Below are 24,999 nucleotides of genomic sequence, written 5' to 3'. Positions count from 1 at the left end.
TAGGTGGCTAGAGGTAGGAGCCTCTGGGCCCTATGTGCCCCTCAGCCAGTCACCTGCAGCGACAGTGGGAGCAGGCTCCTGTACTCAGCCCAGAAACCTGGCTCTGCTAGCCCGGCTGCATGGTGCGAGGCAGGAGAGAGATTCCGAGAAGCTCCTTCCTGAGCGTGCAGGGGGCTGTGCATGCTCACAGCTGTAAACAACTAGTATCTCATTCAGTGTACAGGGCTAGTGCAATGGGCCATAAACTCACACGGCCATGCTGCTGCACTCAGGGACTGGTCTGGCCACCCGCGTCCTCAGGGCTACAGAGGAGTGAAGCATTCAAAGTCTTTCCCTGGGGAAGCCGAAGGTCGAAGGTCGAGCTGTGCCCGAGAGGCAGAGGTTCAGGCTGAAGGAGGAGTCCGCATCCTTATGTTCCTCGGAGGCCTCCTCTTGTGACATGCTTGCACACACTGCACACGTATGCACACCCATGACCCTGGGACCGTTTAGGGCAGGGTTGCACGGCTTGATGTGCAGTGTTGAGTGGAAGTAAGGGAGGCTCCGGTGGGCTTCTGCCGGCTTTTCCTTTAGCCAAGATCCGGGGCAGAAGAAACGGGCCAATCTGTGCTGAGTAGGATGCATGGAGTTTAAAACTTCTCCAGCAGTTCTTAATCGTTTTTATTCTACCCCACGTGGCTGAGGCTGGGGACACTCTCCAGACAGCCCCGTGGCTCTCAGGGGCCTGGTCCCAGGAGGCTTGGCGGGATGTGTTTGGGGCACCAGGGTCCGAATGCCCCGCGGGTGGCCTCCTGCCTCCAGCCGCAGTGCTGGGATGCACCTGCCTTTCTACTTTCCACAACTTGAGATCTTTTCTGGCAACTGCTGTGCGATTTTCTAATATTTTGTATTTGTATAAGAAACGTCTTGTTTTTAGGCCCACAAGTTGTTCTTTTTCCTAATAGCTTTTCCCTCTACTTGTCACTGACCTGTTCTCTTAGGTGGCTGCGTGTTACAGGGGAGTCCCCAGTCTTTGGACTGTTCCAGAGCCCAAGACTAGCTCGGCTGTGCCACTCAGGGAAGCACACTGGAATTCAAATGAGACAGTTGTTATTCTGGGAATAAACTTGATCCTCTTAGATCTGTGTGAGAAAAAAACAGTGGACAAACATTGGTGCTTGAGCTGTAATTAGTAAGAAATTGCTGGTGTTCCTCCTCACCTGTGCCTGGTGATAGGAAGTCAGAAGAAGAGAGTGTTTGATCACTTCTAGATCAGTAGGTTCTGATGATGAAAAGTCCCTTTCCGTGTTATCTGTGGGGCAGGGTCACACGGAGTTCTCTGTGGGGATTGTTCTCCACCAGGGCTCGTTGGTCCAGACCCCTCGAATGGCATCGACGCCTGGCTGGAGAGAGGAGGGGGGGCCCTGATCGACGCCTGGCTGGAGAGGAGGGGGGCCCTGATCAATGCCTGGCTGGAGAGAGGAGGGGGGGGCCTGATCGACACCTGGCTGGAGTGGGGGGGCCCTGATTGATGCCTGGCTGGAGAGAGGAGGGGGGGCCCTTATCGACGCCTGGCTGGAGAGAGGAGGGAGGGCCCTGATCGATGCCTGGCTGGAGAGGAGGGGGGGCCCTGATCGACGCCTGGCTGGAGAGAGGAGTGGGTGCCCTAATTGATGCCTGGCTGGAGGGGGGTGGCCCTGATCAACACCTGGCTGGAGAGAGGAGGGGGGCCCTGATCGACGCCTGGCTGGAGAGAGGAGGGGTGGCCGTGATCGACGCCTGGCTGGAGAGAGGAGGGGTGGCCCTGATCGACTCCTGGCTGGAGAGAGGAGGGGGTGCCCTGCTGGTTCTCTCGCTGCTGCTGGGGGATCCTGAGCGATCGGCCCTCAGAGGTGTGAGCAATTGTCTCCAGGACCTCCATACGGCTTCTTGAATTCCCCAGCTGGTCCCATCCATCTGGAATCAGTGGCATTCCTTTCTGTCTTCATCATTTCCTGCTCCATTCAGCACTCCTCGAGTATTTAGAGAAAGAGTTTCTCAGCATTTGGACCCAAGAATGTGTTTATGGAAATGCTAAGTGAAAATGAAAGACTGGAAAGGAAAAAACACTTTCCACTACGTTTTTGCTAAGTGCCTTTGTTTTTAAGTTTATTTTGTTTTATAAAGTGTATTTCTGTGTTTTCTTTAGGGAAGCCCTTTCTGCCCTCCATGTGCCCTTCCCAGGCCCGGGAAAAGAGCTGGGGTGGGTGGGTCAGGAGGAAAGGGGGGTGTGGAGAGGGAGGGGCAGCCAGCCAATGTCATCCCCAAATAAAAGCGCTTTGATTTCTTTCCACCAGATCATGATTCATTGTCATGGGTGACCATTTAGTTCTGTGCTCCCCTGGTTTCCTTCTGGGGGACCCCACGGTGGCACCCACACCCCTGTCGCTGCCCACACCCAAGGCTTCCCTCTGGGTAGCTGCACTGGAACCAGTGGGTTTTATGAACACAAGAATGCTGGTGTTTTTCATGCAGGATACAGCTGCTGACTTTCAGCAGAGAAGGCCAGGCAGTGGGCTAGCCTGGTCTGGTTAATAATTCATCATAGATTTGTGGATGGTCACATTGAGTGTGCGGAGCTTGAAAGCTGCCACTCGCTTAGAAGCTAGTCTAAGATTTTAGTATGCCTGTGGCTTAAAAGTGGTGGTGACATTGGTTTTCAAATAAAATATATCAGAAATATTGGGACATTTCTGTGCATCTAATCAGAAAATTGTGAGGCTTGTAAAAATGTGCTGTGCATTCTTAACTGGTGTGTTTATTAGGATTTGGGGCTAAAGTTGGGATGTGATAGAGTCAGTGTGAGATGGATGACTTTTTAAGGTCACCCACCAAAAGGCAACAATGGCAAGGCAAAAGCTTTTAGTTTTACTTGATGTGTTAATTACAAATATTAGATAGAGTAAAGTTATTTTTCAGAAGCTTCCCCACCCACTAAAATGTCCTCCCACAGGCACTTGGCTGGGGGGTTTGAGTCACGTAGGCGGCGGTGGGCCTGAGTTTGCCCCCCTGGGGTTCCTGGGAGGCAGCCGCAGTCGTCGGGAGCCATGAACTGGGGCTGTCCCAGGATATAAGGGAAATATTGGCTGTGCCTTCCAAGTTATTATAGAGTAAGGGATAAATAAGACAAACCCATCAACGTGGCCACGTATTTTTGAGAATCATAATGAGAATTTTCAGCCTCCTTGAAGAGGTGAGCTACTATTGTGCTCAGGAAGATTAAGGCACTTCTAACCGGCTGTTCCTGCGCACTCACGGACACTTGGTGTGCAGACATGTGCACGGCAACATCCACATGTGCACACAGGTGCGTGTGCATGTACCCCTCACACACGTGCACAGGGCCTCACACACATGCATACAGGTGTGTGTGCATGCACCCCTTAGACACGTGCACCCCTCACACACGTGCTCACCCACAGATGTGCATACAGGAGCATTGCCTGTACCCCTCACACACGTGCACCCCTTAGACATGTGTACCCCTCACACACGTGCTCACCCACAGATGTGCATACAGGAGCATTGCACTCACCCTTCACACACATGCACCCCTCACACACGTGCACCCCTCACACACGTGCACACCCACAGATGTGCATACAGGAGCATTGCATGCACCCCTCACACACATGCACCCCTTAGACACGTGCACCCCTCACACACGTGCACCCCTCACACACGTGCACCCCTCACACACGTGCATACAGGTGTGTGTGCATGCACCCCTTAGACACGTGCACCCCTCACACACGTGCACCCCTCACACACGTGCACCCCTCACACACATGCACCCCTCACACACGTGCACCTCTCACACACATGCACCCCTCACACACGTGCACACCCACAGATGTGCATACAAGAGCATTGCATACACCCCTCACACACATGCACCCCTCACACACATGCACCCCTCACACACGTGCACCCCTCACACACGTGCACACCCACACTGATGCAGAGGATTCTCCAAGCCTGCAGGCTCCGCGTGAATAGTAGAAACTGTATTTGCAGAGTTAATTTTTCATTAAGCAAAATTATTAGGCTGCCATTGAACATTGAATAACTTTTTCCAAATTATTTAAAGTGATAAAAACACGTTTATCATTACAAATAAATTAAGCATTAACTCAGTAGTGTTTTGCCTCTTCTAAGGGTTCGTCTGCCATAAGGTGCAGTTTTCCCTCACATTTTAACGGCTCTGACGGGCGCTGCTCAGTCACCAGTTTCCCCTTTCCCAGGGGCTTGGAACAGTGGTCTGTCCTACGCTGGAGTCTTTTGGATTCCTCAGAATGCGGCATGTTTATGAAAAAGCATTAATAGGGAGGGGTAGGGATGGGGGTCTCTAGGTTAATAGGGAGGACGGTATTTCTATTTCATGTATGTTTGTTTCAGAGTTGCAAATCACCTCAGATAAAATAGGGCCCCTCAGACAAGACAGCAGGCCTGGCCCGAGGGGAGGGGTGTCTGTGATGACCTTCTCAAGGCCAAAAGCTTCAGGACCAGCAGGATTCCTCCAGAGAATGTTTTCTTGAAGAGCGTTAGCTGCGCGTTGCGAGGCTGGCTGAGAGGGCACAGGCCTGCAGGGGACCGGGCGTTCCACCCCTGCGCTGCTGCCAGGCTCTGGCTGTGTGACCTGTCACCCTCCAGGCCTCAACATCCACACTCATGTCAGCAGAGTGATGACAACTTCCCAGGGACCCCAGAATGTCACCTGCCTCAACTGCAGGCGGCCTCTGAGCACGTGTCCCATTGACAGAGCGTTTGGGTTTCTTCTTTAAGCATGCTGGTTATGACAGAAAGTAAAATATTAACCAAGAAGAATAATCTCACATTTAAATATAGCTTCACACAAACACATACATCTGTAGCAACGTAGTTACAGGAGACCGAGAAGGCGTGGGGGCTCCTCATCATTCCAGGCTGTGCTTTTCCCTTGAGAAGCAATAGAGGTAGGAGACTGCGGCTGTTTCTGACCTCTGGACCGGTTAGAGAGTGTTTGTAGGGTAAAAACATACATAGGAGGCTGTGTGTTATGGGAGGAGCCACCAAATCAGCAGGCAACAGTGCGGGGGACACGCGGCCTGCAGAGGGCATGGACATGACCAGCTGCTTCCAGGCCTGCGCTCTGCCTCTGATGGCTTTATCTCTAGGGCGTGAGTCTCTTGTGACAGGAAGTGAGTATTAATGAATCAGTTAACCATTTTGTAAACTGGGAAGTTGTCTTGTGACCAGCCTTCACGCAGGCAGGCGCCTCCCCCGCGTGCCCGACACTAACCCAAGCCTTATGTTTTGTGGGACACGTGGCCTTGCCCGGGCCGAGGGTGGGTGTGACTGTCCAGCCTCTGTGCCACCAAGGTGGCATGTTCATTTATTGAACTCACATCCTCACCAGCCGTCCCAGCCAGGAGATGCTCGGGAAAACTGCTACCTCACGGCGGCACAGGGGCCTTAAACATGTTGCCACTGGACATAATGGAAGCTGCCGATGACACCACACGCAAAGCCTCCCATGGGTTCCAAGTATTTTTACACGGCCAGACCTGTCCCTGTGCCTTGTTCAGTGACCTCTCTGTGGAGAGGCCTTCTCCTGCCGGGACCTGTAGTGGCCCACAACTGGGGGTGGGGCTGGGGAACCTGCAGCAGCTCACAACTGGGGGTGGGGCTGGGGGTGCTTTCACCCATGGCCAGGGGTCGTGCCTGGGAATTTCCCAGCTTAGCACCCCCCGTCGTCCCCAGAGCTGGGAGCTGTGGGTCTTTCCACTGTTGGTCACGACTCTGCCCTGTCCCTGCACATGAAGACTGGTGGCTGAAAAATCAACGCCAAGTAAGCTTTGGAGGGAGCATGTTTAACCTGCCCTCGGGTTTACAATGAAAGCCTGCCCACATTTTATCAAGGGATGCTCATAAACAAAGGTTGGCGAAGGATGAAGAAAAACAAGTTGCTTTTATGAGTCAATTAAATATATAATAGTGCTCAACTCATTTTGGCCTGTGTGGTTTAAAGAACCAGACGAGAATATGCTGTTATTTACTTAAAGGTAAAATGAGGGTCTGGGCCCATTTTGTACCATTTAGCAAGTGAATGGGTAGCTTTTGTGGTCAGACCTCACTTTGGCTGACAGAGCTAGGAAATGTGCAAGGAGCATTTGCTGATTGATTCATCTCCCTCCATCCGTCCGTGTCCCCGTTCCTTCACCCCCCTGCCTGCCAGGCCGAGATATCCCAGAGAATGTTTCCAGAGGAGTTCTGGACTCAAGTCTAATAAAGGAAACCCCAGGAAATCCAGAACAGAAAGTTAGCGTGTGACAGGAGGAAATTCGTTTTGCACTCCACAGCTGAATTTGCGGTTGCCTTTCTAACATCACATGGGCCGTGCTGAGGATAGGGCAGGTCTCTCTCCCCTGCACGGACATCGCAGACGCTCGTCGTGGTGGGGTGGATTGATGGACATGGTGAGAGCTGCATGGACATCGCAGATACTACAGACATCGCAGACACTCGCCATGGTGGGTGGACTGATGGACGTGGTGCAAGCCGTATGGACATCGCAGACACTACAGACATCTCAGATGCTCGCCGTGGTGGGGTGGGCTGATGGACGCGGTGTGAGCCAGCCAGTCTCTGATGGCAACTGTTTTACATTCCCGGGTAGCATTTGTCCCCTCTGGTTTTCTCATTGGCATCTTTCTCTCTTTTTAAGAAATTCGTCAGAAGCAACATGGTTCTTCCCAGTGAATGTAGCAGAGGTCTGCTTGACATTTTAGATACATTTCTCAAATTCTCCTTCCGTTCCTCGCCAGCCACTGTGTGTTGTGCTGAGCTCAAGCCACAGGTGCGTCTGCCCAAGTGCTGGGCCCTGTCGGGAGGAGCCGTCTGAGGCCCCCAGTCTCCATGGAAGAAGGTGCCTGTGAGAGACGACGTGCCAGGAGGAGGCTGGTGTGGCTAAGCAGACAAACTTACACTCAGAGAAGCCTCATCCGTGGAAACAGCCCAGGATGGGCAGCAGCTGTTGGGCTCTGGAGTTGGCGTGTGGCTTATGGCCAAGCATCCCCTTAGGATCATCCCAGCCCTCCAGCTCCTGCCCACAAGTCAGGAAAGGCTTCCCGTGCATGGCAGGGCCTCTGCGCACTCTGGAGTCCTGGTCGGCCTCTGCTGGGATGGGCTGGGCCTTTCTCTGAGCCCCAAGGGCTTTAGTGCCTCCCAGCCCCACCCTCCAGCCCTCCCTGAGCTAAGCACCTTCCCAGCCTCCTGCTGGCCTCTGATTCACTCTCTGAACGGGGAGTGTTGCTTTTTTGCTTAGGATTCTCTTGGAAACCCTTTGAGCTGAGAGATGAGCCCACAGCGGTGCCTCTGCCTCGGATGTTGGTGTCCCCTGTTTCCCCAAGGGGAGTGGACGCTGGCAGTTGGGGCACCTTGGCTGTGGGAAAGGAGGACCACGCTGGCCACAGAGGCCTGAGTGTGTGGGACCAGGGCAAGCAGGGAGAACTGGCATACCCCCACCCCATTCTCCAGTTACCAACCCTTAACCCGGGGCTCTCCTAGCGGGGTCCCCATACCTGCAGCACCAGCATCCCCGGGCACGTGTGTGAAGTGCTCGTGGCAGGCCCCACCCCTACAGAGCTGGGGCTGGGATCTCTCTTTCCACAGGCCCTGCAGAGAGTTCCCATCCACCTGAAATCTGAGACCCCAGTCTAAAGACTGCGATTCTCTTCCTGCGGAGTATCAGGAGCAGACCAACTTCCCGAACAGTCACCTGCAGAGCTCCTGCTCCTTCGGGGAGGGCCCTGACTTTCTCATGGTGGAAATCCTCCACCCGGTCAGGTTCCGGCTGCCCCGGGTCCCCTGGAAGACTCTGGGGATTGATGAGCAGATGCAGGGCTGCCTGGAGCTGGCCTGGCCCCTGGTGCCCTGCTAATGCCATTTTTTGGTAACACCCATTCACAATAGCCTGGCTGAGGGTTTTGTTCTCCTTCTCTTTATTTGCTATCACTAAATCCATCTGATTAAAAATTAGCCTGGTGTGCCCTTGTCCCAGGTGCTGGGGGTGTGCCTGTGGGCCGCTGTTTCCAGGGAGAGGGAGGGACAGTGTCACTTACGGGACCACACAAAGGGGCGAATCTGCCTTTTGCTTTTATCTCTTCCACTACAGCTCCCACCCTCGCCTGTTCCTTGGAATTAGGGCAAAGTCTGTGCCTCCTTCACCAGCATAAACAGAAGCTATTTTAAGTTGATGGGCCCCAACCCCAACCAAGACACAGGATCCGATGATCCTCTGGAAGCGCCGTTTTTGCTCAAATTGCAGCTGGGGATGTCCTAATTCCTGACCACAGATGGAGGTTTGACATTCTCTGCTTTACACGTGAGGTTTTCTGAACAGCTTATGTAGCTAGAGGCTGTTTTGGAGAAACAGAGATGGTCATGGACATAGTTGCAAATACCAAGGCTGTCAGTGGACGTGGAGAGGCTGGGCTCTGTGTGACGCAGGAAGTGACGTTTCCCTCCTTAGAGGCTCAGCCCGTTGGAACTCGGCCTGCAGCTCGTTTGAGGCTCAGCCCGTTAGAACTCGGCCTGCAGCGCGTTTGAGGCTCAGCCCGTTGGAACTTGGCCTGCAGCTCGTTTGTGGCTCAGCTGGTTAGAACTCAGCCTGCAGCTCATTTGAGGCTCAGCTGGTTAGAACTCGGCCTGCAGCTCATTTGAGGCTCAGCCCGTTGGAACTTGGCCTGTAGCTCGTTTGTGCCATTCCATGTTGCAGTTTTAGGGTTTTTTTTACTTTGAGCAGCCCTGGATCATGACAAGTGTCTGGCGATGTCGTTCCTGACCAGAGCGTGGCTCAGCCCCCGACTGGGGCCCACGGCCAGACCCTCATTCTGCTGCCCCCCAACTGGGACACCGTGGCTCTCTCAGGAGGATTCTCACTCCCCAGCCAAGCACAGTCTGTGGTGTCAAACCTGCCGGTGTCCGGATGGGTGTGTCCTGGTGCTCTGAGGCTCCGGTCCGGGCCGTGGGGACGAGGGAGGCTGAGCGGGTGAAGACGGCTGTGATGTGTGTGTCACGCCCTGTGCAGGTGCCAGGAGGGGCTGTCGGTCCTCACAGCAGCCAGGGGAGGAAGCTTGTTGTGTTTGTTGCTGATGAGGAAACGGGGCTGTGGGAGAGAAGTGCTTTGCCGGCTTATGCTGGGCCACAGCTGCCTGCTGCTTTCCTGAGAAGCCGTGCAAGGAAGGTGGCCGCCGAGTGCGCGGAACCTGTCCTGTGTGGGGCCAGGGGTCATGCAGCTGTGCAGGGAAGCAGCCGCAGGCACAGTGCCGTCCAGTGAGCCGGGCTGTATCCATTTCACCTTATTTCAGACACTGAGATTTGAGTCGCATGTAATGTTCACAGGCATGAAATGTTATCGTTTTGATAATTTTTAAATTACTTAAAATCTACCTTGCGGGCGTTACAGCACAGGGTTTGGTCAGGGGCCCAGGTCTGTCTCTCCCTGGTCCTGGCAGCTGTGTAAGCCCATGGACCCAGAGCAGGGGTCCAGGTTCCAGGTCCTCCTGGGCACTGCTGAATTCTGTCCCACTGACATAGATTTTTTATGTTTTATTCTGAGCATTTCTGTTTCTGTTGATTCACTGTTTTTTTCTGGTTATAGAAGGAATAATTTTTCTTTTACCAACCACCCAAGCTGCAGCCACGTGTGACTGGTCAGGTTTCTGTGATGGGGAGAGGGCCTGGCCCTGAGGTCTGTGTCTCACGGCTCTCACTGGGCTCCGCCAGATGCTCGTTGCCCTGAGGGTGCAGCTGTGGCAGCATCTGTGGGTGGCTGAGGAGACGGGACGTTCACCGGGCAGTTGCGCCCCAAGGGTGTTCTGGGGGCTGCCTCGTGTCCCAGAGCTAGACCCACACGATGCTGAGCCTCGTGCTGCCGTGAGACCACCCCCGGTCAAAGAGACCCAGTCCCCTGCCTCGTGGCCCTGCGCCAGCCCCGCCTCTGGTGGTGTCTCTTTGGAAGCCACAGCAGGAGGAGGCTGCTCACGGCGTTTGGAGGCTCGAGGGCCTGGTCTCCGGGTGTGCACAGCCGGGATGCAGCAGAAGGAGGATGAGCTTAAGTCAGAGAGTCCTGGGCTCCAGTTTTGCTTTGACGTTTATGTTGCTTTAAGAGAAAACAGCTCAGCTGCGCTTTTCCCCTCTTCGTGGCCCTCGTGGCTGATCTGCATGTAAGAAGATTAGAGAGGACCCTGTGTCAACGTTCGCAGCCCACCACAGGCGCTGAGTAAATGTTGGTCAGTGTTTTTCTCACTTTATTTTCGAGCTGTCATTGGCTTGCGATTTTGTAAAAGGCAGCTGGGGTGTGGATTGGAGTGGAGCTCTAAGATGCTTGAGGCAAGAGGAGGCTGTGAACAGGTCTGAGGATTTGGACTGGGAACCACGCAGCGCAAACGAACTGAGTTCGAGAAAGGCCTCAGTGCCTTGAAAGGCAGCTGCTGTTTACACTTTTCTCAAGACAGAGGCTTCACGTGGTCGCCGTTCACACAAATGCCGAGCAAGACCCTGGCACCAGAGGTGTGGACTGAAAATGAAGCCACCGGAACATCCTGTGACCATCACGAAGCCGCTCGTGGTCGGGGGCCCGTGTGTGTTTGTCAGGCCAGGGCCCTGCTGCCTGCCCTCTGGCTTAAGGAATCCAGCTGGGGAGAAATGCTCCCTCTGAGTACCCCTGGGGTTTTGACCCAGCTTGAGGTTGTAAACAGGCGGAGGGGGCCGAATAGAGAGGCTTTGCTGTGATAGAGACCTGGGCCTGCCCTGCCACCATCCGCCGGGAGCCCACGGCAGCCTCGCCCTCCGACACCCGCACGCTGCGTGTGGTGCACTGAACTGCAGGATGCCTGTGTTGCCGCCAGTTCTGCTGTTTGGGAAAAACTCTCTGTGTTAAGTTGGATCTTCCTTGTGACTGACTCAGAGGAGCCACATTGTTACGGAAGGGCTGGGACCCAGACACAGGGTCCAGAGTGTCCTCGAGGTATCAGAAGAACTCCTGGCTGGAGAGCAAGCCGAGGGCTGTGTCATCACCACACCCTCTGTGGGTCCCTGCTCCCGAGTGAGGCTGTGCCCAGCCACCCAGTGACTCAGAAGCTGTGCACACAAGGTGTGAATCCCACCTTGCTCTAGCACCAAGAAAACAGCACCATGGTGATGGGATGTGGATGACGGATATGGGGTGACAGATGGGATAATGGACGTGGGGTGATGGACGCGGGGTGATGGATGCAGGGTGACAGACGGGGATCACGGACACGGGGTGACGGACGGAGGATGACGGACGCAGGGTGATGGACGTGGGGTGATGGACGGGGGATGACGGACGTGGGGTGACGGGTGGAGGGTGACAGATGGGGGATGACGGATGTGGGGTGACAGATGGGATGACAGATGTGGGGTGATGGACGGGGGATGACAGATGCGGGGTGATGGATGGGGGTGACGGACGTGGGGTGATGGACACGGGATGACGGACGTGGGATGACGGATGTGGGGTGACGGATGTGGGGTGACAGACAGGGGTGATGGTCACAGGGTGACAGATGCAGGGTGACAGACATGGGGTGATGGACAGGGGATGACGGACACGGGGTGACTGACAGATGCGGGGTGATGGGGGATGACGGATGCAGGGTAACGGACAGGGGATGACAGAGGATGATGGGCTGTGGGGTGACAGATGCAGGGTGATGGACGGGATGACGGAGGATGATGGGCTGTGGGGATGACAGGACTTCTCAGTGCTGGTTGCTCCTGCCTGGGGGTGGGAATGAGTGGGAAGGAGAAAGGCTCGGAGAGGTCCTTATCCAGTGGCCGGACGCGGGGCTCAGGTTTTTCGTAGTGTTCAGGGAATCCTGCAGGGCCACCCCCACCATGCCGGCGGGGAAGCAGGCTTAGAGAGGCTTAGCCTTTGAGGCGGCTGTGGAGAGTGGCACTCAGGCGCTGGCTCAGGTCCCAGGCCGGGCGTGAGCTGATCCACGTCAGCCTCTGGTTCTGAAACACTGAGCCTGGCTCCATTCTGAAAAGTACAGCAGTAATTTGAGCCTTGTTCTGAATGGCCCCGCTGATTCATCCTGCTCTTGCAGGGCCCTGCTGAAGGACAGCGGCTTCTGCTTCCTCTGATCCTGGCGGCCTGGAACTTCCTGAGAGGACTGGGCATGTGGATAGCCATGGTGGGGGACATCCTTTAAACTGGGGAATGGGCTCCCCTAGACACAGTCGCTTCCACAGGAATCTTCTAGAGCTTCACCCAGGGCAGAGCGGACACCCGCAGCAGCCTGGAGTTCCGGGGAGCCCCGGCCGCCTGCCTGCGTCATGAGGGAAAGGCCAGCCCCCAACCCTTGGATAGGAAGAGCCCAGGCCTCAGACAGGACAGGCACATGGGTGAACAGACGGCTTCCCCTTCAGGAGGAGATGCAGCCGTTCAGAAGCAGACCTCCAGCGTGGGAAAATCAGACCCATGGCGTCAGGGTGCATGAAGGCAGGACACACAGGCCCGTCCCCTGCGAGGGTCAGGACACGAAGGTGGAACACACAGGCCCGTCCCCTGCGAGGGTCAGGACATGAAGGTGGAACACACAGGCCCCTCCCCTGCGAGGACCAGGACACAAAGGCAGACACACAGGCCACGTCCCCCGTGAGGGTCAGGGTGCCCAGGGTCAAGGCTGGAGCCTGAACACTGTCCGCAGACCGTGGCTGGATGGAGACTGCCATGTTGAAATGCCTGCACATCTGATGGAGGTGTGGCCATGCACATGAGAGAGGAGGTGGGGGCGTGCACACCAGGCTGTCTTCGCCACTGCGGCTCTGGGGGGGGCCTGGCTGAGGGAGGGAAAAAAGTTAACTTTTTCTACCTGGAGACTTAACTGGCTGGAATGAATATCTATTTCTTTGGAATTAAGAACATTTTAAAATACAGAAAAATAGTTTCCTTACGAGACTTTTAATTTTAAACATACGCAGAGCTTTCTAAAAGGGACGCAGCGTATAGTTTGGTTTCTGTGGCCATGTGCCTTCCATGTGCATGGAGGATGGACAGGTGGTTTTGTAACGTGTGTCATAGTTTGCACCCAGCTGATTCAGGTGTTAAACCAAAAACAATTAATAAAGCAATGGTGGTGATCAGTTCAGACAGAGCCCAACCCCTCCCCACGCCAGGGGCTTATGCTCCGGAGTGGGAAGCATGTTCTAAGTGAGACTTGTGTGTGAATTTTCTACACCTACGCTAAGTAAAATGGGCATTTATTTACAAAGCTCCGAATTACATTACATTTTATATTTTATGTTTAAACTTCATTAGGAAAAATTGCCATTATTGTTACACGTAATGAGTTGACTGTCAATATTTAATATAAACGAAGGAAATGTTGGCAAAAGAGAAGTTAGACCTAACATTTTTATTTATAATAATCTCAAATGCTGTTAAATTTGTAAGCATTTCTGTTGCTTTATAGATGTTTTGGAAAAGCTAATTTTAACTTTTCAAGAATGAGAAGTTGTCCCCACTGAAAGCCTAGCACGTTAGCGTCTTTCTTTGCGTTAGTTTCTCTCCATTCTTATTTTGCCCCGTGGAGATACAGTGCGCGCACACACATTCAATATTAAACACACATCTGTAAACACACACAGGAAACATTAAACCCATATGTTTCTATGTATTATTGAAAGTTCATCAGAAAAGACAGCAGAGGCCATGTGCTGCTCTGTGATGCACCCATCAGAGGCTGTGATCCATCCAGAGGCTGCTGTGTGCCGCTCTGTGATGCACACCCATCCAGAGGCTGCCATGTGCTGCTCTGAGATGCGCACCCATCCCAACACCTGGTCATCCTCTTCCTCCCATTCAGTGCCTGCGATTTCCTGCCATGGCCCCAGCGGAATGGCAGCTCTGCAGGGTCAGGACTGCTCGGCTTAGGGCAGGTGCAAGGCGCTCTGGGTGTCAGAGTCTCGCACTGTGGAATGCCCGCTTCCTTTCCCCCAAGCTGATTCCCCTCACTGTGTAGCTTACCATAATAGTTTCACAGCTAGCTGACTTCCTTAGGCCACTGGAGTATTGATTTATTCTCATGTTCTCTTAAAAATATTTTTCAAAGATTGAGAAGACACTGTAAATATGCCGTCATGGTCAGGTGTCAGGACGACGGACGGGCTGCTCAGAGCCTGGCCTGGTTTCTGTCATTTCTGGAATGCTGTGGGTCTGCTGTAGACGCCAGTGCCTCCCATCCAGCCTCAGGCTGGGGGAAGCGAGGTGGAGGGAGCGTCTGTTTGGTCAGTGCTGGCCCCGGATGTGCCTGTGGCCTTGTCAGGCAGGAGGCAGGCGAGGAGCTTCGATGCCAGCAGTCCCTGTCCCCGTGCTGGAGGAGGGGGGCTGCCGGTGCTGCTCCTTCTTGGCTGAGGCCTCCTGAGCCCTTTTCCCCTAGGTGTCCCCTCCCAAAGTCGGGCTCCTCATAAATTTGGGGGTACAGAGCTCTGCGGCACCCCTTGGTGGAGTTGCCTCTGGAGAGCTCTGCTGCTGCTGTGAACCTGCCTCTGCTTGCTGGTCACACGGCTGCCCAGTGAGCACCTCTTGGTGCAGGGTCCATGGCACCCTGGCATCTCAGAGGGCTGGCGGCTGCTGGGGATGAGGCTGGAGCCCAAGGGCGGGGTGGGGGCTTGCGTGGGGGTCCTCCCAGTCCCGGACCTGCCCTCCACCTGGGGAGAGCCCCACCCACCCTTCTGAGGTGACGGCTTGGCCCTGGAGACTACCTGCCCTGGCTGGGGGCCAGGCGTGCTCTCCATCTCCAGGGATTCTGGGGCTTGGGGAGGTCACAGTCTGTTGGAGGAGGGTGCGCCAATTGGCCAAAGGGTGTTTATGGCCTGAGGTGGAGGCTGGGCATGGGGGGCGACGAGGGCCTGGGGGCCACCCTTCCTGTGAGGGCTGCTGACACTGGTGTTGGCAACACTCAGGTGAACGTGTGTGGGCTGGGGAGGGGTAAACGTGTGTGGGGAGGGGAAGGGGTGAGCGTGTGTGGGGAGGGGAGGAGGTGAGCGTGTGTGGGGAGGGGAGGAGGTGAGCGTGTGTGGGGAGGGGAGGGGGTAGCATGTGTGGGGAGGGGAAGGGGTGAGCGTGTGTGGGCTGGGGAGGGGGTGAGCGTGTGTGGGCTGGGGAGGGGGTGAACGTGTGTGGGGAGGGGAGGGGGTGAACATGTGTGGGCTGGGGAGGGGGTAGTGTGTGTGGGCTGGGGAGGGGAGGGGGTGAACATGTGTGGGCTGGGGAGGGGGTAGCGTGTGTGGGCTGGGGAGGGGGTGAACGTGTGTGGGCTGGGGAGGGGTGAACGTGTGTGGGGAGGGGAGGAGGTGAACGTGTGTGGGGAGGGGAAGGGGTGAGCGTGTGTGGGGAGGGGAGGGGGTAGCGTGTGTGGGGAGGGGAAGGGGTGAACATGTGTGGGCTGGGGAGGGGTAAACGTGTGTGGGGAGGGGAGGGGGTGAAAGTGTGTGGGGAGGGGAGGGGGTGAACATGTGTGGGCTGGGGAGGGGTAAACGTGTGTGGGGAGGGGAAGGGGTGAGCGTGTGTGGGGAGGGGAGGGGGTGAACGTGTGTGGGGAGGGGAGGGGGTGAACATGTGTGGGCTGGGGAGGGGTAAACGTGTGTGGGGAGGGGAAGGGGTGAGCGTGTGTGGGGAGGGGAGGGGGTGAACGTGTGTGGGGAGGGGAAGGGGTGAGCGTGTGTGGGGAGGGGAGGGGGTGAACGTGTGTGGGGAGGGGAGGGAGTGAACGTGTGTGGGGAGGGGAGGGGGTGAGGGTGTGTGGGGAGGGAAGGGGGTAGCATGTGTGGGGAGGGGAAGGGGTGAACGTGTGTGGGCTGGGGAGGGGGTGAACGTGTGTGGGGAGGGGAAGGGGTGAGCGTGTGTGGGGAGGGGAGGGGGTGAGCGTGTGTGGGGAGGGGAGGGGGTAGCGTGTGTGGGGAGGGGAGGGGGTGAACGTGTGTGGGCTGGGGAGGGGTGAACATGTGTGGGGAGGGGAGGAGGTGAACGTGTGTGGGGAGGGGAAGGGGTAGCGTGTGTGGGCTGGGGAGGGGGTAGCGTGTGTGGGGAGGGGAGGGGGTGAACGTGTGTGGGCTGGGGAGGGGTGAACATGTGTGGGGAGGGGAGGAGGTGAACGTGTGTGGGGAGGGGAAGGGGTAGCGTGTGTGGGCTGGGGAGGGGGTGAATGTGTGTGGGCTGGGGAGGGGTGAACATGTGTGGGGAGGGGAGGAGGTGAACGTGTGTGGGGAGGGGAAGGGGTGAGCGTGTGTGGGGAGGGGAGGAGGTGAGCGTGTGTGGGGAGGGGAGGGGGTAGCGTGTGTGGGGAGGGGAGGGGGTGAGCATGTGTGGGGAGGGGAAGGGGTGAACATGTGTGGGCTGGGGAGGAGGTGAACGTGTGTGGGGAGGGGAGGAGGTGAACGTGTGTGGGGAGGGGAGGGGTAAACGTGTGTGGGGAGGGAGGGGGTAGCGTGTGTGGGGAGGGAGGGGGTAGCGTGTGTGGGGAGGGAGGGGTGAACATGTGTGGGCTGGGGAGGGGGTGAGCGTGTGTGGGCTGCAGAGGGGGTAGCCCCCCCTCCAGAACAGACACTGCACTGCAGCCTGCACTTGGAGTCTGATGCTCTCTCAGGCAGTCTTGTCCTGAGTCGTAAATAAGGAACGGAAAACCAAAGTTTTGATTTGCTATTTTCTCCTATTCTGAAGGTGCCATTGAGATGCCAAATCTCGGGCGGTTCAGGCTTTTGTTTGTGGTTCTCCACGGGGCGGCTGATGAGAGGCTTTGTGGCCAGCCCACTAGGAGGGCATCGGATGCTCGCCCTGTAATTGCGCTGGGTGTGCCTGCCACCGGAGTTCCCGCCCCTGATGACAGGGTCAGGCAGAGAGGCCGGTTCCTGCTAGCTACAGGTTTTGTGGGTACAGGTCATGGGGTGTGGGCTGTGGGCTGAGCCTCTGGCCAGGGTGTGGTGGCATCTCAGATCTCATCGCTTGTGGGTGTCTGTGGCTGGGGCAGCGTGGACGCATCGGGAGTGGCGGTGCTGAACCGAGACTTGGGCTCTGCTGTCAGGTGCTCCTCGGCGGCTTGTTTCTGTGTCGCCCGTCCCCCCGTCTGGGAGCCGCCCAACCTTCCCTTTGGATGTAGCGTGTGTCTGGGGTTCTTGGTGTTCTCTGTGCTTTGCGAGGGTGAGAGCTACCCCAGAGAGAATGCCAAGCTCTTCCCAGACACCCCGAAGGGCCAAGGCAGCCTTCACTGTGCTGAAGCTGGCTGTGGTCTCTTGGGCATCTCTCCCGACTTGGGCCAGGTGCACAGTGGGGTAGGGCGAATGTGCACACATTTCCGGCCGACTTGGGGGACACCCTCTAGGTCTCCTTGAAGCACAGAGCCAGTGCACCTGGCTTCTCTGCCAAACACAGCAACAGTCACGGCCATTGGCCACAGCCACCTCCACGACAGCCACAGCTGCATTTCTCCCCCTGGGGCCGGCTGCACCGGAGCTGCCCACGTGAGCATCCTTGGCTGACAGCATTGCAGCCTCACTCTTAGAGGTGAGCGAGCAGCAGGGGTGGTTTGGTTCAGGGACCCTAACTCTGGAAGCCCACCTGCCTGGGGCTGGACTCAGGCCCCGTGTTGCCTTGTGGGTGGGTGGGTGGGTGGCACTGCTGGCTGTGTCCACGGCGATTATACAGACGACTTGGTCTTCCTGTCATCCCCCAGCCCACAGGACTCCAGCCTCCACAGGCTTCGCTGCCCTCCCCAGGGGTCAGGAAGCCCCGGAGACCATAGGACAGAGGTGGTTTAGTTGGGAGCGTTGCCCTGGGGGTAGGCGAGGCAGGACGGGCAGTGACGCTGCGGCCTTGGCCATGACACCACCTGGTGGGCTGCAGTCCCACTTCTGCCCCTGCCACCGGCCGTGTGGCCTGCTCACCACCCTGGGCCTCAGCATCTTCTGCAAAATGGGGTCGTGATGGTTCCTGAGAGTGTGTGTAGAGGGCAGTGCTGGCACAAAACGTCAGAGACAGAGCTCCTCGCACCTCCTGCCCATCCCACGCAGCTGCACCAGGCTCCGGGGGAGGGTGGGACCTGAGCTTGGTTCTTCCTGTAGGAAGCGGTCTCACTCCCTCTCTGTCCCTCCCTGCCTCCGTCTCTCTGTCCCTCTCCCCCTTACCGTCTCTCTGTCTCCGTCTCTCTTCCTCCTTCACTCTCGCTCTCCCACAGCACAGGTCCGACGGTCTGGTTCGGTGCCTCCTGCTCTGCCGCCCTCTGGGCTCCTGGCTGGGGCTCTGCTCTGCTTCTCAGCCCGCTGCCTGCCCACTGCCCACCTACACCCCGCCCGCCTACCCCCCGCCTGCTGTGGATCCTGTGCTTCACAGCCCCCGTCTTTCTGTTTTCTGGCACTGGAAGAAGACCCTCTTTTTAAGACAGTCCTGTGACTCACAACCAAAGGGAGGTCATGTGCATTGCACAGTTGTTGCAGTCTGGGGGTCTCCGCTCAAGGCTGGGGGCTGTGTGTCGGGCAGGTCCTTCGGTGCTGGGCACGGGGTCTTTCACCCTGCAGACGTCGCTTGTGGGGCCCTTGGAAACTGAGACCTCTGCTCCCCACTTTCTGATGAGAGGGCCCTGTCTGTCTTTATGCCGTGGTCCAGGGTGAGTTGATTTCCTCGTGCTGTGGTCCAGGGTGAATGATGTGCCACATTTTCTGGGAATGGCATTTTCCATGTTTTCCAGACGCCATTGGCATGGCCCACTTTGGAATCCAGCAGGTGACTTCAGGGCCCACAAGCCTCTCACGTCCACCCCCAGGACCCCAGGTGCACCTGCAGCAGTTAAGGGAGACACTTAGACACTGCCATCTTCCCTGGAAGGTTCCAGTTCCAACTCTGGGGCTGTTCGGGTTTTGTGCATTTCACTGCTAGCTTCACTGTTTTACCAACAGGGGTGACTTGGAAACAAGGACAGCCGAGCGTGTTTGCCAAGGAAAGCCCGGATCTCTGGCATGCAGCGCCGGCTGGGGCCCCTGGCATGGGTCAGGGCCGGGATCAGGCCCCTCGAGGTTCAGATTGTCCATGGGGTGGTGCTTAGACACTGTCTCGGGGCGGGGCCCAGCACCAGCAGTGGCTGGCAGCTCTCCAGCCCTGAGGGGTTCCTCCTCCCTCTGTCCTTCCTGTAGAGGTGCAGGCCCCTGGTGGGCCGTGGGGGTGCAGGGGGTGCAGGGCATGCAGGGCGTGCTGGGGCCACTGTCTACCCGTCCTGGTTGGGGGTAGACCTCGCTGGGCACAACCCCTTCCTAGCACATGGCCCAGAGGTCTGCTTGCCAGTTGGATTTTCCCTTCCTTTCCCTCTGAAATTCCCTGGTTCTTCAATTTTGGTCCCTTTTTCTGGGCCTCTCTGACTTGTCTGTAACAGAAGTGCGGAGAGGTTTGGTGGCTGCCGTTGGCCAGGAATGTTCACACCACAGAAATCAGGAAGGGCCACACGTCGGAGGAAATTGAGCTCATGTCTGAACAAAGGTTTTGTTGATCATCTAATCTTGCTAACCTGAATTGAATAATCTTGTCTATAGCGGTTACACTGCAATAGCACAAAAAATTAAGACAGTGTTTTTCTGGTATTTAAAACTTTACCTGATTCAACAAAGTTGCTTGTGACATTGATGAATGAGTGAGGCTCCAGCATTCCCAGTGTGGAAGCCAGAAGAGGTGTCAGCCTAATTAATATAATTTGTATGAGTGGGAGAAATGTTTTAATGGTCGACACGTAACACACTCAGTGATGACGCACTTTTTGAGAACGAGCTAGCAGAGGGTGCATTGCCTCCGTTTGTCAAATCCTGGTTAAATGCAGCCCAGGATTGGCTTAGAGACAAGAGTTTGCTGTGAAAATCAATTAGCTCTGTGAGTTTGAAATAGAGGACTGTGTATCTCATTATTTTTTGTGAGTTGTGTGCTACACATCTTTTACACTAGTGCAATGTATGACTTAGTTAACCTAGTTGAGCTCATGCATGCATTTTTCCCCTGGAGAACCAGGTGTTGTTAAACCTCTGTTGGGACCACCCACCTGGGGGTGCAGCCCCAGGCCTGTCCGTTCCCCTTTCGCATACAGGCTGGGTGTGAACTAAACCTCGCTTGGGTTAAGGAAAGTTGTTTTCCTCGCCCCCCATTCCTTCTCTGCAGCTGCCTCCAGAGACGGGACGCTGCTGGGAGACGTCCTTCATGGTTTTCTCTCAGTGCCGTGCGTCGAGGGAGAAAGACCCAGTTCTCTTTGTTCCTCACTCTCCATTCAAGGGTGTGTGTCCACCCGGGGAGCAGCCTCGGAGCCTCGGAGCACAGGGAGGTTTGCCCACTGTCCGTGATCAGGAAGAAAGCATCTCTATCTGAGGCAGATGTCAGCATTGTTGCCACTGCCCGTTATAAGAGACTAGGGTTCCTGAGGCTCAGGCCCTGCTCCTGAGGTGCAGCCGATATGTGTGCAGGCATCACTGGGTTCCCAATCCCAATTTGGTACTGCGTGAGGCAAACCAGGGCACCTGCAGACGCTCCAGCTCCAGCTCTGCTGTTGCGGTGCTGTCCTTCGTCTCACACGTGGACGTCTCGGGCCTTCTGCCAGCCCCTGTGAGACCCGCAGCTCCCTGGTGAGTGGGGCGAGGAGGTGGGGGCATCTTCACACCTTCTCAGTTCTCAGCAGTAAGTAATGCCTCTCAGTCCTGGCTGCACCAGAACCACCTGCAAGCTTTCTAATCAAGATGAATGTCTGTTCTTACTGCCTGGAGCCCCCTCCTAGTCAAAGAATGGCAATCTCTGGGTGGGGTCCGGGCATTTCTCCTGTGAGAAGCTCTCCTGTGTGTGCAGCCGCAGCCGGTGAGTGCGGGTGTGAGGTCCTGTGTGTGGACTCGCAGGAGAGGAGTCACAGCTTCAGGAGATGCAGCCTGGATGCGGGGCAGGCTCTGCCGCGCCAGGAACACGGGGGCCCTGAGGGTTCCTGTGCAGCACCGGTGTGTCTCTGCTCCTTTGTGAACTCAGAAGGGCGGCTTCATTTCAGCCCACCTTTACTTTCTCTTTCCTCATTATTCCCTGGGTGTTTTCAGCCGCCAGTGAAACTTCGGTTTTGAACCCATAGGATTTGCCTCAGTCTCCTGGTGGACACACCTCTGTGGAGGAGAGGTCCCCTGTCTGCAATCACCTTTCCCATATTTTATTACCTGTTTATAAGAGTGAGCACAGTTAGAACCAGCTGACAGGGTTTGGAGTCGTGTTTCTCAGGATATTCCGGAGGCACTGCTGCTCCATTCATCTCAGGACTTGAAGTATTTTCGCCAGCGGCTCATCGTAGACCAGCTGGAATCACAGGCAGTCGGAACCACGAGAGTGCACGTGCTGGTGGCCGTGGTCTGCGGACAGCATTTCCAGAGTGCTGGGTGACGCGGCCCCCGCGCCTTGAGGGTTATACTGCATCGGGAGACTGGGCAGCCCTGGGGAGGCCCGGCCTGGACAACCTTCTGGCTGACCTGGCTCCAAGGCCAGGTCTCCTCCTAAATGTTTAGGGATCACTTGGGTCTTGGGATGCATGAATCTCTGGCGTGATGTGGCAGCATCTCCCCTGTGGCCCATTTCTAATAGCCTTTGCACCAAGCACGAGAGGAGGGTCATTTGCACCAAGAGCATGTAACTGGGGCACTGTTGTGTTTTGGGTGGATGGCCCTCAGCCGTGGGGCACTCTTGGTGTTCTAGGTGGACGGCTCTCTGCTGTGTGGCACTATTGGTGTTCTAGGTGGACGGCCCTCTGCCGTGGGGCACTATCGGTGTTCTAGGTGGACGGCCCTGTGCCGTGTGGCACTATCGGTGTTCTAGGTGGATGGCCCTCTGCCGTGTGGCAATATTGGTGTTCTAGGTGGACGGCCCTCTGCCATGTGGCACTATTGGTGTTCTAGGTGGATGGCCCTCTGCCGTGTGGCACTATTGGTGTTCTAGGTGGACGGCCCTCTGCCGTGGGGCACTATCGGTGTTCTAGGTGGACGGCCCTCTGCCATGCGGCACTATTGGTGTTCTAGGTGGATGGCCCTCTGCCGTGGGGCGCTATTGGTGTTCTAGGTGGACGGCCCTGTGCCGTGCGGTACTATTGGTGTTCTAGGTGGACGGCCCTGTGCCGTGCGGTACTATTGGTGTTCTAGGTGGACGGCCCTGTGCCCTGGGGCACCGTGTGCAGCGGGACACTGAACAGAAGGCACCCTGCATTCTGCCCACCAGATGCCAGTTGCACAGCCCATAGTGACAACCAAGCGTGCCTTGGGAGGTGGCCCCTGGGGGAGACCCCTGTTTCAGTGGCCCCTGGGGGAGACCCCTGTTTCAGTGGCCCCTGGGGGAGACCCCTGTTTCAGCCGTTGTCAGGGTCAGGCCTCCAGTAAGCACAGTGGGCACCTTCTAGGACCCCTCCCGCCACCCTGTCACCATAGACTTAGTCTCCCTGTGGTGAAAGTTTCAATTACATTGAATGTGTCCATTATTTGGGAGGGTTTAACACCTAGCCCTGGTCGCCCGCCCCTCAGCAGAACCTCCCGTGCCCTCTGAAGAGCCGTGGAGGCTGGAGGGAACTGGAGGTGCTCTCAAGGAGACTGGACGATGGGCAGACCCCCTGGACGGCAGTGCTCGGCCCTCCCTGGGCAGGTGGTGTCATCCAGGGAGTTTTGGAATCAGCCCACAGAGCCCTCTCCTCCTTCCACCACTCACAGAAACCCACTGGTGCCAGGGGCTCCCAGCAGCCCCTCCCGGCCAGGAGGATCGGGGGGTGCCTTGCTTGAGGATGGCAGCCTGGGCTTCTGTCATTCATAACCCACAGGAGTCCTCTTGAGGGAGGAGCATGGTGCCCTGGAGAGCCCTGGACAAGGCCTGGGCCTGGCTCCATCCAAGCCCAGCGGCCTCTGCCCCTCCTGAGCGTGAGGATAGAGCAGGTGCTGCCTGCCCTCGACTCGGCCCAGAGGAAACTCCACTCCCACGGCCTCACCAAGTTCTGCCTGTTTCTGGCAGCTTTGCAGGCCCTTCGGGAAGGCACTTGTGTTGCCAGGGGTCGTGGGGGTCAGCGTCATGCTGTGTCCTCAAGACGCTGTGTCCCCTGCCTCGGGGCCCCCCCACCTCTTCCTCTTATGGCCTCTGCGCCACAGTCAGCCCACCGAGATGTGCGGCCTCGTCCCATGGAGGGTGCCGGGTGGGGAGGCCGGTGCGGACAGGCACTCAGGCCCACTCAGAGGCCAGTCACGGAGCCCCCGTGTCCAGAGGCGAACAGCAGCCAGGGGGCACACGGGCCTTGCAGTCAGCAGCTCAGAGCCCGGAGAGGGGTCTGTACCCACGCATGGCACAGAGGCTTCTGTGCCTCACTGAGACCCTGCCAGGGCTTGGAGGAGGACCTGTTCGAGTGAGGATCCCAGGGGCCGGGGCTGGGGTCGCTGTTCCAGGCTTTTAAATAGCCCAAAGTAGACGGGGCTGTTCATCATTTATTGAGATAGTTTAGGCACAAGACTATTGTTCTGGTAAATACTTTATGTTGTTAGAAGACGCTGTGTGCCTAGCAAAATTTTTAGACCCCTTTGAATGTTTTGTGTTGGGAGGACTAAAAGGCTGAGGTTGGGAGCCTTGAGAGCCACACTTCCTCAAGTTCTCCCGCAGGGTCTCCTTCCCCGACGGGCCCTGGGCTTAATTGCTGGAAAGGGGTTGCTTTCGCTGGACCGTGCACTGGGGCCGTCGCCATCACCCGTTCCGCGTTATTTCAGTGAGGCCGACCTGTAGTTGAGTAAAACGCCATGATGACGTGGGAAAGAGAAGAGCGCCCCACCTGGGTGGACGCAGCCAGTCCCAGCACAGCCCTGGCCTCTCCAGGACGTCTTCTGTCGGGGTTGGTGCCAGGAGCTTTGCTCAGTGGAGCCCTGGGCCCTCATCCTCACCCGTGGCTGCCTTCATTCCTTCCTTCGCCCTCTTCGCTGGGCGCTGAGCTGAGCTGCTGAGTGCCTGGGAGACGCCCGCTGCTGTGCTGAGCAGCAGATGAGGCCAGCCCCACCTGAGGGCCCTCCCCGGGATGCCTGCAGGGAGGAGCAGCACGGGGTGGGGTCTGTGGAGACCTCCCCATGCCCTCACAGCTCCTCCCGGGTACAGGGGTGTGGCTCCAGGTGCTGCGGGCCACGCCGACAGCTCGCTGTCAGCACTTGGAGACCCTGCGTGGGTCTCCAGGGAAGCCTGGGCACCCTAACCCTCGGTCAGGGCTGGGCCTGTGCTCACCCTGAGGGTGCAGCTTCCCTCCACGGCCCAGAAGGGCTGCTGTGGGCGTGGGAGTCCTGACACTTCGGATCAGGGCCTTTGTTTTTGTTACTCACTGCCTGATCCCTGGAGTTGGAAATCAGGTTTTGCGGTGTTATGCTGTTTACATTAAATGTGTTTAAGTGCTGCCTTTTACTCCTGTTAGTTGAGTTTTCAGAGCCGATGCGAGGTGCTGTGTTGGCTGTCTTCACCGGTCTGCCAGCTGGTGAACACACCGCATGTGTTTTAGTGACACGGTCCATGGGAAAAGTGGTCATGAGAACTGTTACTTATTTGGCTATTAGGATGAAACCAGTTTACTTTTCTTTTAATTCATTTATTCATCCATGCATGCAACAGATAATTTGGCACTTACTGTATACCACAGACAGCTTTGTCTTTTTATATGAACGTCTCTGTGCACCAGAAAAAAAGAGAAAACACATTTCCTCTAAGAGAGACAGAACAGGCACCTTTGGTGAAGGTAATTGAACCAGCTGTTTGGGGTGTGGTGGAGAAGAAACAGCTGTTTGGGAGGTGGGGCAGCCCCCATCCCGCTCAGCTGTGGGGCTGCAGGGAGAGGCTCAGTCCTGGTGCATGTGGCACATGGAGAGGCCCCGGGGTGACATGGCCAGGCCATGCTGTAGCAGCTCCAGCCCTCCTGGTCTGAGCAG

At 56.6% G+C, this 24,999-nt stretch overlaps 2 protein-coding genes and 1 long non-coding RNA gene across 10 annotated transcripts in view; 2 read left to right on the top strand and 1 right to left on the bottom strand.

The window, feature by feature from the left end:
• Nucleotides 1-24,999, bottom strand: part of LOC129050924 (ubiquitin carboxyl-terminal hydrolase 31-like) — a 363,751-nt gene that overhangs the window by 209,860 nt on the left and 128,892 nt on the right. The window lies entirely within an intron of this gene.
• The window catches only part of LOC100935736 (ras GTPase-activating protein 3), a 107,209-nt gene that overhangs the window by 11,118 nt on the left and 71,092 nt on the right, over nt 1-24,999 (top strand). The window lies entirely within an intron of this gene.
• LOC134760372 (uncharacterized) lies at nt 5,063-13,559 on the top strand. The gene is made up of 2 exons (XR_010137722.1): nt 5,063-11,155; nt 12,135-13,559. It is a non-coding gene; the product is annotated as an uncharacterized LOC134760372 (long non-coding RNA).

This window comes from Pongo abelii, chromosome 18 (genome assembly GCF_028885655.2).
Source record: "Pongo abelii isolate AG06213 chromosome 18, NHGRI_mPonAbe1-v2.0_pri, whole genome shotgun sequence".
Classification (NCBI taxonomy): Eukaryota; Metazoa; Chordata; class Mammalia; order Primates; family Hominidae; genus Pongo; species Pongo abelii.
This window is presented reverse-complemented; position numbering and strand designations above follow the sequence as displayed.